Source organism: Passer domesticus, chromosome 6 (genome assembly GCF_036417665.1).
Source record: "Passer domesticus isolate bPasDom1 chromosome 6, bPasDom1.hap1, whole genome shotgun sequence".
Taxonomy (NCBI): domain Eukaryota; kingdom Metazoa; phylum Chordata; class Aves; order Passeriformes; family Passeridae; genus Passer; species Passer domesticus.
The window spans coordinates 44,526,581-44,542,869 of NC_087479.1; the positions used below are offsets into that span (position 1 = coordinate 44,526,581).

At 40.2% G+C, this 16,289-nt stretch overlaps 1 long non-coding RNA gene across 1 annotated transcript in view; it reads right to left on the bottom strand.

The window, feature by feature from the left end:
• The window catches only part of LOC135303355 (uncharacterized), a 48,665-nt gene extending 32,660 nt beyond the window's left edge, over positions 1–16,005 (bottom strand). Inside the window, exons 1-3 of the long non-coding RNA XR_010364837.1 lie at positions 14,553–16,005; positions 11,404–11,590; positions 10,638–10,682 (exon numbers count right to left, since the gene is read on the bottom strand). This is a non-coding gene — a long non-coding RNA (uncharacterized LOC135303355). The remainder of the gene's footprint in view (positions 1–10,637; positions 10,683–11,403; positions 11,591–14,552) is intronic.
• Between the last annotated feature and the right edge of the window lie 284 nt (positions 16,006–16,289).

Here is a 16,289-nt window from a genome sequence, read left to right on the forward strand (position 1 = left end):
AATGCTGATTAAACACTTGTGATGCTGAGCAGATGGAGAAATGCAGCTGAGTGGCATCACATGCATTTTATTAATTTCTCCTTTCTTCTTCTGTCCTATTCCTAACCCTAGTCTCCACTATTGAAATAAAGATTGCTGAATCTACCAAGTCCTCGCCCATATAAGGTCAATATCCAATCGTTTCTGTAATATGGTCTACTGCTTTATCAGTCCAGTCTTACATGTGTCATAACAATGCTTTCATCATTTTCTTTGTGAGATAATTCATCAGTCTCCTAGACAACATGACAGTAGTACATAGGTCCAAAAATTAGGCAAGAGAAGGTGTATTCTAATTCCTCTGTAAGACATCTGGTAAACAAACCTGGCTCCACAACTTCTCTCTTCACATATTTCAACTACCACCAGATAGTTATCAAACCTCTGAAGCATAGCCAAGCTCTTCTTTCTTGAGTCCTTTTTTTCCCCCTCATTATCGTGTTTGAATGTAAATGCAATGCCTGGTTAGAACTGGTTGTTGAGTACTGTCACTAAGTAATTTTAAGTCATGTTCCACACACACTGAAGTGACCAAGCATTTCATTTAAATCCAGATGTTCCCAGTTCTTTATTGAAAGTAGCTAAGGTAGGTTTGATGTATTTTTCTGACCACTTCAAGTTGCTCTGTTTTCTCTTAGTTTCCTGTGGAGATCTTTCTCATTCAATAAACCCCTTCCTCTGGCAGAATAAAGTATGTTGGATCAGACAATTTTTTTAATGTCTGGCACTAGTCCTTTGTAGAACAGAAATCAAATAAACCCATGTAGAGGGGATTCTTAATTGTGCAATAAATGTTCCTTGTTTAACCCAAGGTTGTGTGTATGAGCAGAGGTTCTATAGAGCTGAAGTTGCAACATGTTTTAGTTTGCCAGTAACCACACTTTTGCTGGAAGTCTTCAGTGACACCTACACGAAGGCCCAAATCCTAAGAGGCTGCTTAAGCAACCAAGTGGAAATTAGAAATCCCGTTACTCATGGGTTTGCAATTAAATAACTCATTCAAAGTCATGACCAGATTGTGCATTCAGCAAGTGTGAAATGCAGCCATGCTCAGGAACTTCAGGCCAAACTCCATCATAAAACAGGGTGAATTCTGATGATTACAACTGCCTTGAAGGTCTCCCTTCCAGAGAGAAGGAGCTCCCAGAGACTACTGGGAGCTTGCCACACCTGTGCAGCAATAATCAAAAGTAGATCCATCCTTGTCAAGATTTGAACTGGTACTCTGTCATATGAAATTTGAAGTTAGTTGATAATTATTTCTGTAGGCAAGCAGTAGTGTGTTAAAATTTTATAATATGGGGACTGGAGTCAACATAATAGGAAGAAGGTAGCAACTAAGAAGAAAATTCAGCAGAGAATTCTGAGGGGATATCTTTTCTCCTATCTTACTTATTACTGAAAGAAATGCACCAGGACAGGCTGGGGGGAACCTCCTGGAAAGCAGCTCTGTGGAGAAGGACCTGGGCTCCTGGTGGACAAGCTGTCCATGGCCATCAGTGCCCTTGTGGCCAAGAAGGCCAGTGGGATCCTGGGGTGCATTAGAACAGCATTGCCAGCAGGTCGAGGGAAATGATCCTGCCCCTCTCCTCAGCTCTGGTGAGGCACATCTGGAGTTCTGTGTCCAGTTCTGGGCTCCTCAGGGCAAAAGGGACATGGAGCTCCTGGAACAAGTCCAGTGGAGGGCAAAGAGGGTTAAGGGACTGAAGCATCTCACAAAGAAATGCTGAGGGATCGGGGCCTTCAGCCTCAAGAAGAGAAGACTGAGAGGAGACTTCATCAGTGTTTAAAAGTATCTGAAGTGAGGGTGCCAAGAGGAGGGAGCCAAGCAATAGAACACAAGGCAGTGGACAGAAAGGGATGCACAGGAAGTTTAATCTGGCCCTTTCTGTGATTCTGTGAAATAACCCTATACAGACAAATATGGTCATAGACTTATGACATTTTGGATTTAAAGAAATTGAGATTCAGTACTAAAGCATGAATCTGTAACACAAAATGCTTTTTAGGTAGAATTAAGTACAATATTTTGCTAAATCGGGAAGCTAACTGCCTGGTTGTTGACTTTGAAATGTTTCCATCACCTTTTTAAGAAAGAAAATTTAGTATCTTAGTGATTCCCCCTACTCCTGAAATACTTTTCTTCTTCTTTAAGTGGGCCATTACTGATAAATGCTCATAGATGTACAAGGAATGCACAAAGTAAGAAATGGTGTAATGCAAGCACGTGCTTTGCTCTCCTTTTAAAACATACTACTACTATTAAAGACAGAAAACACACAGTTTAGCTCCAGACCATTCAGAGATGGGTGAAGTATTCGTTCAGAAGTTCAGGAATAAGTTCATGCACAAGAGGGGAGAACAAAATGCTGTTGCTGGAGGGAATAAAAAAAGGGAGGGGGACCTTAGATATGAAACATAATATTCCTCAGGCTATTATGTTACCCACTTGTGTTAACATCCAATATTTCTTCTTTTAAATTGCAAATTGCATGCCCTGTATTTTAAGGCATCAAATTATACTGCCATATTGAGGATTATTTAAACAATCCCAGTAAGTAGGTCAGTCAGTAATTTACTCTTGGTTTATTTGAGGGTGCTAAAAGAAAAGAGCAACACTGTTATTTGTTAAATGAACAGCTGGACCCAAATTGTTGGGGGAGAAAAAGTCATTAGTTGAGGAAGTGTTTTGTTAAAATTTCTAGCATAATGAAAAGTATGGCAAAAGCTTTGTTTACCACAAAAATTTGTGTAGGGAGCAAATACAATTAGAGCAACCTCCTTTGCACAGCAGGTTGGATTAAGCATCAAGAGGAACAAAGCAAAGAAGAGCTCTGGTGACCCAGGGGACCAAGATGGGGGATGCATTTGGTCTTGTGCAGCCTCATTAGACCAGGTTTTTCCACAACCAGAGTGGAAAGACTCCAGAAGCTGCTACTGAGTGAAAAAAAAAAAAAAAAAAAAAGGAGAAAAGGATCTCAGTCAAATTTCTTTAGAATTGCAAGCAAGAATCATTCAGTTATGATTTTGACATACACAAAGGCAAAAAATTATTAAATTGTGCTTATGAAAGCACAAAGCCTTCTGGCACCAGACCTCAGATATTTACTTGGTAACTAATCTCCAATTTCCCAGTGCTCCCACTGGAAATTCTCTCCAGTACTGTAATGCATCAAATGAATTCTAAAGAGAAGGTATTGATTTTGGTGTGTGGCTGTAGGTAAATATATAACGCTAGAATAAAGCTATTAAGAGGCACTAGCTGAATGGCATAGAAGGGGTGAAAAGGGCAAAGACCTGGTCTTAAAGCTGACAGAACAAGGCCCTGACACTCATTCTTCCTTCTGAAAGCAACATCAGCAGCTCCTCCATGTGAATACTGTGTGTTGAGGGACTTTCATGGGTTTGGATAGAGATGGTGGTGATGTCCTGCCTGTGCATCATCATCCTCACCACCACCCAGAATGGGCAATTGTGTGCACTAATACTTAGCATTCATAACAGAGGTAAATTCTTTTGGCTCAGTTATTTTACATTGGTATAACTGTGCCTGGGCTGTGGTAATAAACCAAAAGTTTTGCTGATGTTGGCCTCGAGAGCTTCCTTGAATACTAGCTCTCAGTTGCAGTTTGTCTTCTCCTTTGCTTAGAAACCTTGCTCCATAAAAACAAGTTTTATTCATGAACCTAGCTCTAGCTGGCCTTCTTCAGTCCAAGAGACTGATTTCAAAAGTTCAGTTCCCTTCTCCTCTCTCACAAAGAAATTTCTTTTCATAACCTCTGAAGCAAAAACATAATTAAATTTCCAAATCACTGCTACAGGATTTTATGGGAGGCTTAACTTTCCAGAAGAGTCTGCAATAAATCAGAAAGGCTTCATTAAGAGCTAATTTAAAATATCCTGGTAATTTTTTTGCCCTTACAGAAACACAGAGATCAAGTAAGATCATTACATTGTTCTGCTATAGAAAATAAGTAATGTGGGGCAGTGAGCAAGAAATAGGTAGTCAGAAGGTCAGTACTGGGACAATCCCTGGTCTCTATTTTTTGTCTCAGTTTTCTAAGTTCACAGCCTGTGGAAGGTAACTGGATCTTCCTATTAAGTACTGGAGAATATTAAGCAGTTACAGAATACAATTTTTGAACTTAATACAAGAACCAGCTTTCCACAGAAGGCAGTATGTCCAAGTCCCCACTGTTCAGAGCATTAGGAAACTTTGGACAAATGCATACACACAGGCATCTGCATTTTTAAGGGCTCAGGAAAACAAGTATAGACACAAAATATGAACTGAAAGTCAATAAATTAGGGTACCAGCCTGATGGGGGAAAAAATGTTTAATCAGAAATTCATTATGAAGGAAAGCCCTAGATCCTTCTCTGGCACCTGTCTTGTGACTGAAGAGTTTATTAGCCCAGATACCTCAGACAGTCTTGTAAGCAGCAGTATCAGTTCCTCTTCTCCAGGTAACCAGGAATCAATCCATTTAGGACATCATGCATCACATTTCATCTGGCAACCCAGAAGCCAGCAAAAATTGCACAGCACAAAGAGTTGTTTCCTGAAGAAAACACTCTGCCCATTGATTCCTGAAGCTCATGGCTAATCCTGAGGCACAAGCAGTGTGAAGAGCACAGAGTTCATGTGGGATCCTTCAGGTGGCACAAGCATGGACTGCTGTTTTCTCCAAATTCCAAACCTACATTCATTCCTGACAGCTGTGGTGACCTCATGTGTGTCCAGCCCGTGTCCAGCCAGCAGGATAATGCACAGCTGACTAAACAAACCCAAACAAGAAATTCAACACCTTGCAGATGGCATGGCCTGCATGGTCTCACTGTTACCTTGAAATAGCTCTAGCATTGAGGAGAGGCTGACAGAAAAACTGACAGTTCTCAATTCACTTTGAGATGAGGAGGATGACAGAGTCAAAACAGGTAAGCCAAGCTCACTAGTGTCTTTTGCCATTAGAGGCCATTAGAGAACATATGTGTCCCTGCCACAATGTCTAAGCATGTCAGTCAGTATTTCCACAGTCAAGGGAATCAGAGAGAGATGACCCAAAAGGATCAAATGTTGACCACAGGAAGCCACAAAACTAATGCAGTCACCCAGGTTTGTACAGGGTACACAAACTATCCAGGCTCCAGAGTCAGAGAGTGTCAGGCATCATGAGTGATGAATCACCTTTTTCACAATTCTCTCCTAAAATAGGAGGACTAGGAGTAGACTCATAAATAAGACTGCAAACAGCAGGAGAGCAAACAAGGATCCAGTAATCCCTTGTTTGAAAGCAAGCTTTACTCTGTGCTGCCTTGGCCCCCACAAAAATGGCCTTGTCAGTCTGTCCTGTCTATACCTACCATCTCATCACAAGAGGTAACAGAGTTTAATATGCACATTAACAGATTTCCTCAGCAAAATTCCACTTCAGAAAATATTTTACTTGAAAAGGAACTGAAAATTCACATAAAAATTAGATCATCTGGCCCATGAGATATGAGAAAACTTTCCACAACAAGAAACAGACAGATGAACAGCTGGACTAAGGCAGCAGGATTTTGCAAAATGCCTGCTCTATAGTGTCTGGCTGATATAAGGAATCAATAGATTATGGCTTATGACCTGTGGAGTTTCCATTCCCTTGCAGAGCAGAGAGGAGTATGGGCTAGGACAAGCTCTAGCAGAACAACTCAACAGTACAGCACTTAGGCATTAGCTACAAAATGCTGATGAAAAATACACCAAAAGTAGAGCTCCTCCTGGAAATTCCATTTACTGGTATTTTAACCAAACACATTTTTCTGCCTTGAGTAAACAAACATTTGAGGAAAAAAATGAACAGCTAAGAGAGGTTTGGAATTTTTTTTTTCATTTTTAAAGTACCAAAGCTGGCTTCTACAGTGATGACTTCTCACTTACAAAGGGCCATTTGGTTTCTAAAAGCTTAACAGAGACTGTAACTAGACCACTGCTGCTTGTCAGATTTGTAATCTAAAATTCCACCCCCAACACAAAGCAATTGGAAGAAGAATGCAAAAGAAGTGTTTACATTTCTGTGTGAATGCAGAAGGTACAGTCTCAAATGCACACCCAGAGATGCAGCAGCCCACGAGGGGTGCCCACTGCCCAAGCCCAGCATGGCCTGGGCAGCTCCAACAATGCCTGGGGGAGGGGGCTTTGCAGGGAGGTGGCCTCCTTGGGGCAAGGATGATGAGACTGTCAACCCTGTCCTACAAGCTCTGCCTGCTACACCTAATGGATGGATACTGGATGAAAAGGATAAAAGCCTAGAGAAGAGGCTAATGGTTATTATGGGGTGTAACAGGACTGGCAGACTGGGGAACATACACAGACTGTAGCCTCACAAAGAAGCTGAGGCAGGGTAGGATCTTGTAAGCTAGAATCCTGCAGTTTATTTTAATATTAAAAAAACCAAAACAAAACACATAATTAAAAGCATGTTCTGAGTATCTATACTTTTTGGACAAAAAAAGGATAGCAGAAACCAAGAGCATACCTACATCAGATGTTAGGTGTATTATGAAAAAGTTAAAGTGAATTTATATTATTTAACCATAATGAAAACACCAAGACCTGTGAGGGAGCTATAATAAAGAACAAGTTCTGATTTCAGTCATTGAAAGATGAAGTATTTCAAAAACATTTCTCTTACATACCAGGTCTAAGGCTTTCTTGAGGAGAGGAACACACTACCAAAAGCAAAGCTGGACAGGGAAAAGGAAGGTTATTCTTCTGTACTTCTCACTTTCAGCACAGAAGCTGTTTGAAAGCAAAGAATAAAGTCGCTGTATTTCTTGAGGCAGCTGAGGAAAACCTTCAGGGTTTGCTGTGAAGGTGCAGTAATCTCTGCATTCAGCACAACACTGCACATGCAGCAACATCTTTGGCAGCTGGGCCTTACACACAGTGCCCTTTATGCACAGGAACACAAGGCAGTCCTTAATGCCTCATCTCAAGCCTGGAATTCTGTCCATAAGACAGTCTATCAGACTACTTAGACATTTAATAAGACATGGCTCTTACCCTTAAGGTTCCTCAGTGAAACCAGGGCCTTCCCACTGACTTCAGCTTTCCATGAAAAAATCACTGCATCCTGCAGCCACCTAGACAGCTGTTCCCTGCCATCCCCCGGCATGTCACCTACAGATTTGAACCTAGCAGCCTTTTCTTGGGACTAATCATTTATTAGCTGCCAGCAAGTAGCTATTTTTCCAGAGTAGGTGGGATGTGAAGAAGCTGTATTGATAAACTGGGCTCTGAGCACCTGAGAGAGCAGCCTCTTTCTGCTCATGGCAGGTCAGGCAGATCCAACCTCTCATGTTAGACAACTGTTGGGGAAGCAGCTTTCTGACATGATGGCACATCATGCTCCTCTTTGTGTGAAAAAAAAAAACCAAAACAAAACACTGACTAGAAAAGCCAGAGCTCCTTAAAAGGGGGTTCACATCATTATTCAGATGAATCAAGAAAAATTTCCCCTATCATCAGATGGTATCTTGCATTCAGATAATGGGAATGAGAAAGGACAGCAAAGCAGGAGAAGCAAAACTGATTTGCTTTATGTAGATGTGTGCAAGCATCTACTCTGATCACCCTGAACTGGGATACTCCTTGTTTATCCTGATGTGTCACTGGCCAAGTTTCCCTGTTTGTCTCCACCTCTCCTCAGAGGCATCTTGGAATTCTTCAAAGAGGCAAATGGGTTTGGCATTTAAGTGACTGGCCTTCAGCTACAGACTCAGCACCCTGAATCACATGAGCCAGACCTCCCTCAGCCTGGAGCTCAGGCTGCTTCTTTGTCAACACTGCATTAAAGCAGTATTTGCACACTGGGCCTCCCTTGCTCCTGCTGGAAAAACTACACCATCCTAGAAAGCTGATCCAGGTCTTCAAAACCCACAAAAATTTCAAGAAAGCCAAAATTGCCAATCAGCCTTCATCTTGCAAGACCTAGCACTGCACTGCCATGACCATGATTACTTTTGTCAGAAGGCTGAGAAGGAATGTCAGAAAGTTACAGCAAATCAAAATGAACTTTTGTTTTCTAGCTCATCTAGAAAGCTGGATACAAGTTTATTCTTCCTCTAAATAAAGGGAAAGGAGGAGAAAGTGAAAGGCTGAAGTTCAGGAGGATCTTTTACTTCAGTGCAATACAATTTTTAAACATTCTTAAAGTCACACAGCAAACCTTTGAGGTAGACTTCATTAACTTACTGATAGGGTATTAAAAAGAAGATTAGAAAGACAATGAAATAACACAGGGAGACAGGAGATTAGTGAAATGTTTCACATGCAAAACTAGAACTGCATTGAGGAATCTGTCATCGCAGCCATTCCCTATCCTCTAATGGCACCATTTCCAGAGAAGGATTTTGTGTTTTCATTATTCTTCCTCTGTAAACTGCTAGTGAAGTGTTACAACTAAGAATAAAAGCAGACAGACAGCTTCTGAGACTGACCAAGAGAAAGGTGCTGTCTGCAGAAAAAGTCAGAAGAATAGGCAGGCATGTCTAGAACATATTACATCCCCCCTTTTCTGATTCTATCCTTCTGTCATTTAAAAGTATCAGCCCACTCACCAACTTCAGAGCTTGCAATCCTGCCTCTTGCATCTACCACTTTGTGGTTTCACCCAAATGCCAAAGTCATCAGGATGGAGTCCGTAACAGAGAAAAAAACCCAACAAAAACAACAAACCAAACCCTGTCAAGCAAAAAAATCCCCTTGTTGCCAAGGCAAAGCCCAGTCCAGATGTGTTGGTAATTTCCCACTTGCCTGTATGAAAAAAGGAGTACAGATTAAATTTCCATCTCTTGCCTTCCATTCTTCCTCCAGGAACAACACAGTCTTTCCATACCTTAGAATAGAGGCATCAAGCCTTCTCCATGAACATCCATGGCAGTAACCAATTTTTTTTTTTCCATGCTTCAGTCCCAGACAGAACTGAGAGGAGAGTGAAAAGGTTTTTTACAGTAACACATTTCAATGTGCTTTACAGCCACAAGGAAGCAGGTCAATTATGACAGTTCCTGAAGTGATAACAACTGAAGCAGATTTACTGCATTGCTCTTTGGAGTCCAGCAAGATTTTCTATCATATTTAGGGAAGACATCTTATCAAAGCTGTAATTCCATTGCACTGAGATACACATACCTATCACAAGCACACTGAGGGAAAGCCTCAAAAGTAAGCACAGACAAATGATCTAGTTTTCTTTCACTCTGAGTAAACATATTATTTATCACAGAGACTTTAGCACAACTCACCATTGCATGAACAACGTGAGCAATTGGGCATTATTATCAAAATTTTGAAAAGCAGAGACAAAGTGCCCACTTTGTGACATTTTACAGTGATCTCTGATTGCCAAAAGAGCAGAGCAACAATCTCTCTCAATCAGCCTAAGCTTAGCACCTTAAATGGATAATGATTTTGAAAAACTAAAGAGAGAGTCACTGAAAATTCCACCTCTACAGAGTGAAATTAGCCTTGGACCTTCATGAACCTCTCCTGAGGCTGATCAAGTAGTTTTAGGGCCAATGTCATGTAAAATGGTGTGACACTCCCATCTGCAGAACTGTAAGGGTGATACAGCAAAGCAGATATGTTGCACTCTGGAGCTGAATCACCAGAGGAACACCAAGACTCCTGTATGTCTTTCAACATCAAATAAAATCAAAGTGGTTTTTCCCACATAACTGATAGCTAGTACTGTATCCAAATGTCTATCAAAAATTGGCTGGCTTTGAAAGAGATTTTTTCTGGCTTCCTTCCAAACTGCTCTCAAAACTACCTCCATAAGATGCAAGCTTCCAATGTAACAGACATGTAAGAAAAAAAGATGCTCAGTAGTTGCATATATTAAATCCTGAGACATTTTCCACCCTTGCAGGTGTTGATAGATCATCTGGTTCAAACTTACCTCAGCTCAGATTTTTTATTCTTCCCCAAAATACATAAATGAAGTAACAAAGGACAGAATTTTTTAAACCTCCTCATCCTTCCCTCCCCTAAATTAACCTCTTGCCTTCTTCCAAAATGTGTAATCAAATGGTAGAAGACATTATTCCCCTTTCTGAGCAAGTAGTGAAAAAGTAAACTCCATCTTGCTTGATGGAAATGCTGCAGAGATGCACTCAACTTATTTTTTTTCCACTGGACAGAAATTCTCTATTTTTTCCTTTTTTTTTTTTTTTCTTCAAGGAGAGGAAAAATTCTTATGCCAGCCCTGGGACATTAAGCCAAAATTACAAGCACACAAATTATCCATGCTACTGCACCATTTCTGGGTAAGGCAGCCTCTCTGGAAACAATAGCTGGGTCTTGGGTATCCACAGGGAAAAGAGAACATTGTGCTTGATTTACTGCCCTTCTCATGGGATTTACTCTTGGCAAAGTGCCTGTGTGGTTTATGTCAGAAGAGATACATGATTTGCATGTGCATCCACTGCTCACTGTGAGGTAACTCTTTCGTGCTGATGGAGAATATAGGACTGAGCATCCCAGGAATTTAAAAAACAACAACAACAACAACAACAACAACAACAACAACAAAAGAACAACCAAAAACATACCTGAGAACCATCCTCCACCAGGAAAAGCCACAGGCCTGACAGGCTCTGATAAGAGAGGGAGGAAGATGAATACCCACATATATCTCCAACAAATCCAAAAGCAGTGATGAGAAGAAATTACTGTTAGATTTTGTAATTAGATAATGGCAGAACAGTATGTGTGCATGAAAATCTGCAACAAGAACATGAAACAGACACGTTCCTGGCTCCTTTTTGCCCTTTTCCTGCTGTTTGGATCATTTTAGAAACAGACACTACTTTTTCCAGGTGTGTATTAGTACAAGTAATGTAGATAAATACAGATGGACAAATAACACTTTGATCAGCATACTGAGGTGGAATCAGATCAGTATCCATCAGAAATATTCCATGAATCCTGTACATTTACAAATAAACCAATCAGACAAAAAAACTCACAAAACTAAAGCAACTCCATGCAAGAAAAGAAAAGCACCACCCAAACTTTTTACAAGAACCAAGCTTGCAAGGTGAAACCTGTGGTTTTGCTCTATCACTTGACACACAGGCTCCTACTGCTGTTCACATGGCTGGAGACTGCTCAGTAACAGAACTGCAACTACCAACTCTTTGGATTCAGCAATCTGTAATGGATCAATGAAATTCCTTCCTTCCTCCTAACAGGTGTGGTCCAGGCAGCCCAAAGAGTCTGCACTGCAGACTCTGGGTCACTACTATTTACCATGAGAGATAGGAAGCATTGTTTCTTCTGGTGGCCACTCAGGACCAGGTCAGCTGTAACACTTACCTCTGCTTTGTCTCTATTTTAGAGAGCCTGGGGGGCTGAGAGCACCAGGCACCTTGCTGTTGTTTGTGGAACAAATTTTCTCAGAACTTGCAGAATAATCAGGAATGGGGAGAAACACTCTGTATCATAACTCCTTGGGACTCTGTAGTCTTGCACTGATTTGCCTGTCTGTGCAGGGAGGAAAAGGCTGATGGTAAAAAAAAATACAGAATTAACAGCCTTTCTTGTTGGTTTGACAAAAGAAAATGAAAAACTCAAGCCAATATAATGAATTTCTGAGTAACAATGGAGCTTTGGGAAGACAGTAACAATTCCTCCCTCCAAAGCATGAAAATCACAGAGATCAATACAGCTTAAGGGAGACACTTGCCAAGCTCTCAAAGTTTTTGCATGGCAGCCTTCATTCTAACTGCATCCAAGGTAAGCAAGCAAAGCAAGGACACACAGAGACAAGGAAAAGCAATCCCAAACTACCTAAGCTGATTTTAGGGGGAAAAAAAAAAAAAAAAAAAAAAAAAAAGGGGATGGATTTAGGTACAATTCAAGAGGAAATGGAGAATGCTTTTGCAACTGCCCTGGAAGTTGCAAATCATGGGCTGGCTGTAGTCCAGCTGTCACCTGCTGCATGTACAGCTCCTATGAAGTTAAAGGTGAGCCAGGAGAGTAAAGCTTCCAGGGATGTGCTACTACAAAACCATCAGCAATTTCAAAAGCATCCAGAAGCGAGCATTTCTTCCAAAAAAAAAAAAAAAAAAATGACAAAAAAATTTTTAAAAAACCCAGAACAAAACAAAAGAAAATCAAAACAAAAAACCCACCACAAAGAAACCCCAAAAAAGAGAAAAAAATAAACAACAAAAAAAAAACAACAACAAAACAAAAGCCAAACCAAAACAAAAAAAAAAAACCCACATCTTTATTTAAAATACCTTTTTGATACCTTTCTGTACATTTGTATAATATCTAATCTAACATTGTGCTTCCCTGATGTGATTGGGCTTTGTCCATGACACTGAAAGAGCAATAAGAGGCTTACTGAAATTAGTAAATTCATAATGAATTGGAAGGGCTTTGCCTCAAGGCTGTGAACAATACCTGGAGCCTGTTTTTCTTCAAGTTCCAGCGTTTGTTTTCTGTACAAATCCCACCTTCCTTCTATTGGTACCTCTTACACAGAGACAGGTCAGACACACAGACATTGGAGAAGGGAAGCAGGAACAAAGCAGTATTTGCTCAATAGCAAATCAGCATTCCTTGCTGAGAACAATAACTGCAGCATTCTTCCAAGGACTGGTGAAATCTAACTATCAACAAACAAAACTAATTCCAGAGAAGAGAGAAAAGAGACAAAACTGGAAGGGTTTTCACTGGGCTCTAACTGGCATCCAAACATTTGCTGGGAGTTCTCTCAAGAAATTCTGCATCTTTAGCAAATGTGATGTGCACAGTTATTTGCAAATGAATTCTGACTGTTCCTTCCTGCCATGCAATTCTTCATAATTTATTCTCATCTCCCTTTTCCTCTTCCTCTACAACTTGAATTACATTTTGGAAATGCATCCCTTGTTTGAGAAAGAGGATTTAACATCACCCTAATCAGCTCCAATTTTTTGGGGAGAAGGAAAAAGGAATTGAAATTATTATTGTTTCATTTGCTTGCATATGTTCATATGTTAGAAGGGTGTGATAAATCTAGGATCCATATTCAGAAAAAAAATATTTTCACTATTTTTATGGAAGAAAGGAACATTTTCTCCCTGAACATGCAGAATCTCCTCCCTGTACACAAAGACTTCTGGTTTCCAGGCACCTCTTCTAGCTTTCTATGTCCATTGCCTTCTTTCTAAACAGCAAAATCCAGTTATTATTAGAGATAGCAGTAAGACCTAAACTCCTCAATCTTCTCCCAGCTTTTTGTGCTGGACACAGCCTAATGTGCACAGAGGCTGTGACTACAACACTAAGTGATGTTCCTGTACCTGAAGATAATGAAATCGTTTATATTTGATGGTGGGGGGAAACAAAACCCCAAACAGGACTTATGTAAAACCTCTACAGATACTGATTAGCTGATTCCAAAAATAAAGAAAAGGGATGATGCTGATATGCAGCAGTGGAGAAAATCTGCCTTTAATCATGGGCAGGCATCTGAGCTTTTATAGTCAGAATTTCTTCACCATGCCCCTGTACTGGAGTCACAGAAGAGATCCCTAGAAGCATAAAAAAATTCAAACCTACACATTTTAAAAATAAAAATCTGCAGACCTTAAGTGAAAACAAGGATGTAATTCAGCCTAGGATTTCTGCAGCTGTTAATAAATCACTCAAGCTGCACTCTGGCAGCTTATGACATCAGCAGATCCCCTCAAGTGAATTAGAGCCATTAATTTACACAGAGGAGGCCATCTATCATCTATTATTGACCATCTGCTACTAAGAATACGTACATTTTTGATAAATTAATAAGACTTTGGCAGGAAACATCTTTTATTTTCTTCCTAAGTATAATAACTTGTGATATCCAGCTTTGGGTTTGTGACTGTCAGTCAAAACCAACTTGTGACATCAGCCAGAGGTGGTCACACCTCGATGGCTTGGGCCCAGCTGCCAGCACCTCAGGTAAGGCACAGGGGCTGCTGCTTAATACCCTGCTCCTGCACAGAGGGAAGGGACTGATCCTCTCACAGCTACCACAGGAAGGTATTTACTCACCCAGCACACAAAGGAAACAAATTCTCAGTGTGACCATGCCAACAGAAGAGTGTTATTTGCAATGTGAAACCTGTTACCTCTTTGCACATCACTTCTTCCCAGTAGTCAAAGTGATGGCTACAGAGCAACTCCTTGCCCTGCACAGAATATTAAAAAAACCACCACAAATGAAAGATCAGGCTCGTTACACCTGAGGATTTCCTTTGGCTCCTCCTTGTAACACTCTCTGCTTCTGCATGCTTCACCTCCACTCGGTGATACTGCTGGGCTCCTGGACTGTCAGAACTGATGGTAAGGATTTGGGCACAGTATTTCCAGTTTAGAATTCCAACACAAGCTTTACATAAGACATAGCACAAGTCATGGTGTGCTTTAAAACTTTTATGGCATGAGGGTGCCTTAGAGCCTGGCAGGCGTGCTAAACAGCCAGAACATACCTGACAACTTGGCTTTGACACTGGCACAGGAACACTCCCAGATGTCTGTGCCACAGCTGCTGATGCTGGGTCTCTGTAAAGCACTGCAGAATAGAAGTCAGAAATAAAACCCCAACACCTGCATGGCAGAGTACAACTGTCAAGCAGGTGATGGACTTTTCAATCATGGCTGTATGTTTGCAGTTCTCCAAACTGCCACAGCCTGTAAATCAGATTTGCAAATAAAGTCAGAGTGGGCACACAGGCACAGAACACCATTTGCTCAGCTAGAGCTGTATCTTTTTCAGCCTAAGCTGGATTTGGCTTCATATCAATGGTGAGGTTTTGTTGCAGGGTGGTTTGGAAGAGGGAGGCTCAGGGCTGGATTCTGACCCTGCAGCCATGGGCCCACACAAAGCCCCAGAGATCAGTGCAGCAGCAGCTCCTACATGCAACAAGTCTCAAGTTTACCTTTTGCTTTTTAAACAATATGGCTTGTACAAAACCACTCATCATGTTAATATTTTAGCAACTACACATTTCCAGAAAAAACTGGATGACCAAAAACGTTTACAATATTAGAGCTGTGCTGTCATAACATATATGGGATGCTGAAAATGTAAAAACTATTCCCAAAGTGGGAACATCTAGAAAATCTGCAAAAAGCAAAATTTTTTTATAACTAACAATTTAGGAAGACTGCTTTGGGAATTTAAATCTCCTGATGCTTGCCAATGCACACTGAAACTTATGTAGGTACATGCTGAAGATCTTTTGGTTTAATAGTACCAGAAAAAAAATCTCCAGAAGTCACAAAGTCAACACAGATATATTGAGTAACATGTGACTGAAATTTTTACATCTTTAATGAATGATTCCATCATTCCCATTCTTTGATAACTAAGTAGAAACAACAGAGGTTTGTTTCCTGAGACTTTTTTCATGTTCTAGTGAGGGTCTAGGCTGATGTGTAACATTAACTTAGAAAGTAAAACCAATGTTGGAACTAACCTAAACAGTTTCTAAACTGAATTCTACACATATATACAAAATGTAATAAATTACCCAAATTACATTTAGTGGGAGATAGTTGCCATGTATCTGTTGGTTTCCAAAAAAATGCAAAACAAAACATCCAAACAAACACAAAACAAAAAAAAAACCCAAACACAAAAACCTCCAAACAAACCAAACCCAACAACAACAAAAAACCAAAAGGCACATTTAATATAGTAAACTTATTCTTGAAGCATCCTATCATAATTTGACCATGGTTTGACCACCCAGCTTTCTTATTTTCAAAGACAGTATTTTGTTCTATTGAATCAAAGGCCTACAATGCAAAAACTACAATGCAGAAAAATAACAAACTGTTATTGAATAGGAAATAGTGATTATTTTGTAATTAAACTTCTGTAATTGTTACCAGAAGAAATAAGTCTCAGATAAATTCATTCTGGGAAAAAAAAAAAAACAAAAAAAAAAAAAAAAACAAAAAAAAAAAACAAAACAAAACAAAACAAAACAAAACAAAACTAAACTGTCCTTTCAGATGTAGCCAGAGCTTTGTCACCAGATCACCTGCTGGAGAGGATGTAAATAGGGGTTTTTCTGTGTGCTGTGTTCAACCACACTAAGGATTCACCAGCCATTGCCAGAGCTATGGAAAACTCTTGTTGCTGTAAAGACTGAAGCCAACATTTTCCAATATCCTGGCAATCCAATCCAATATTCCTAACAATATCCAACCTTCCAAGA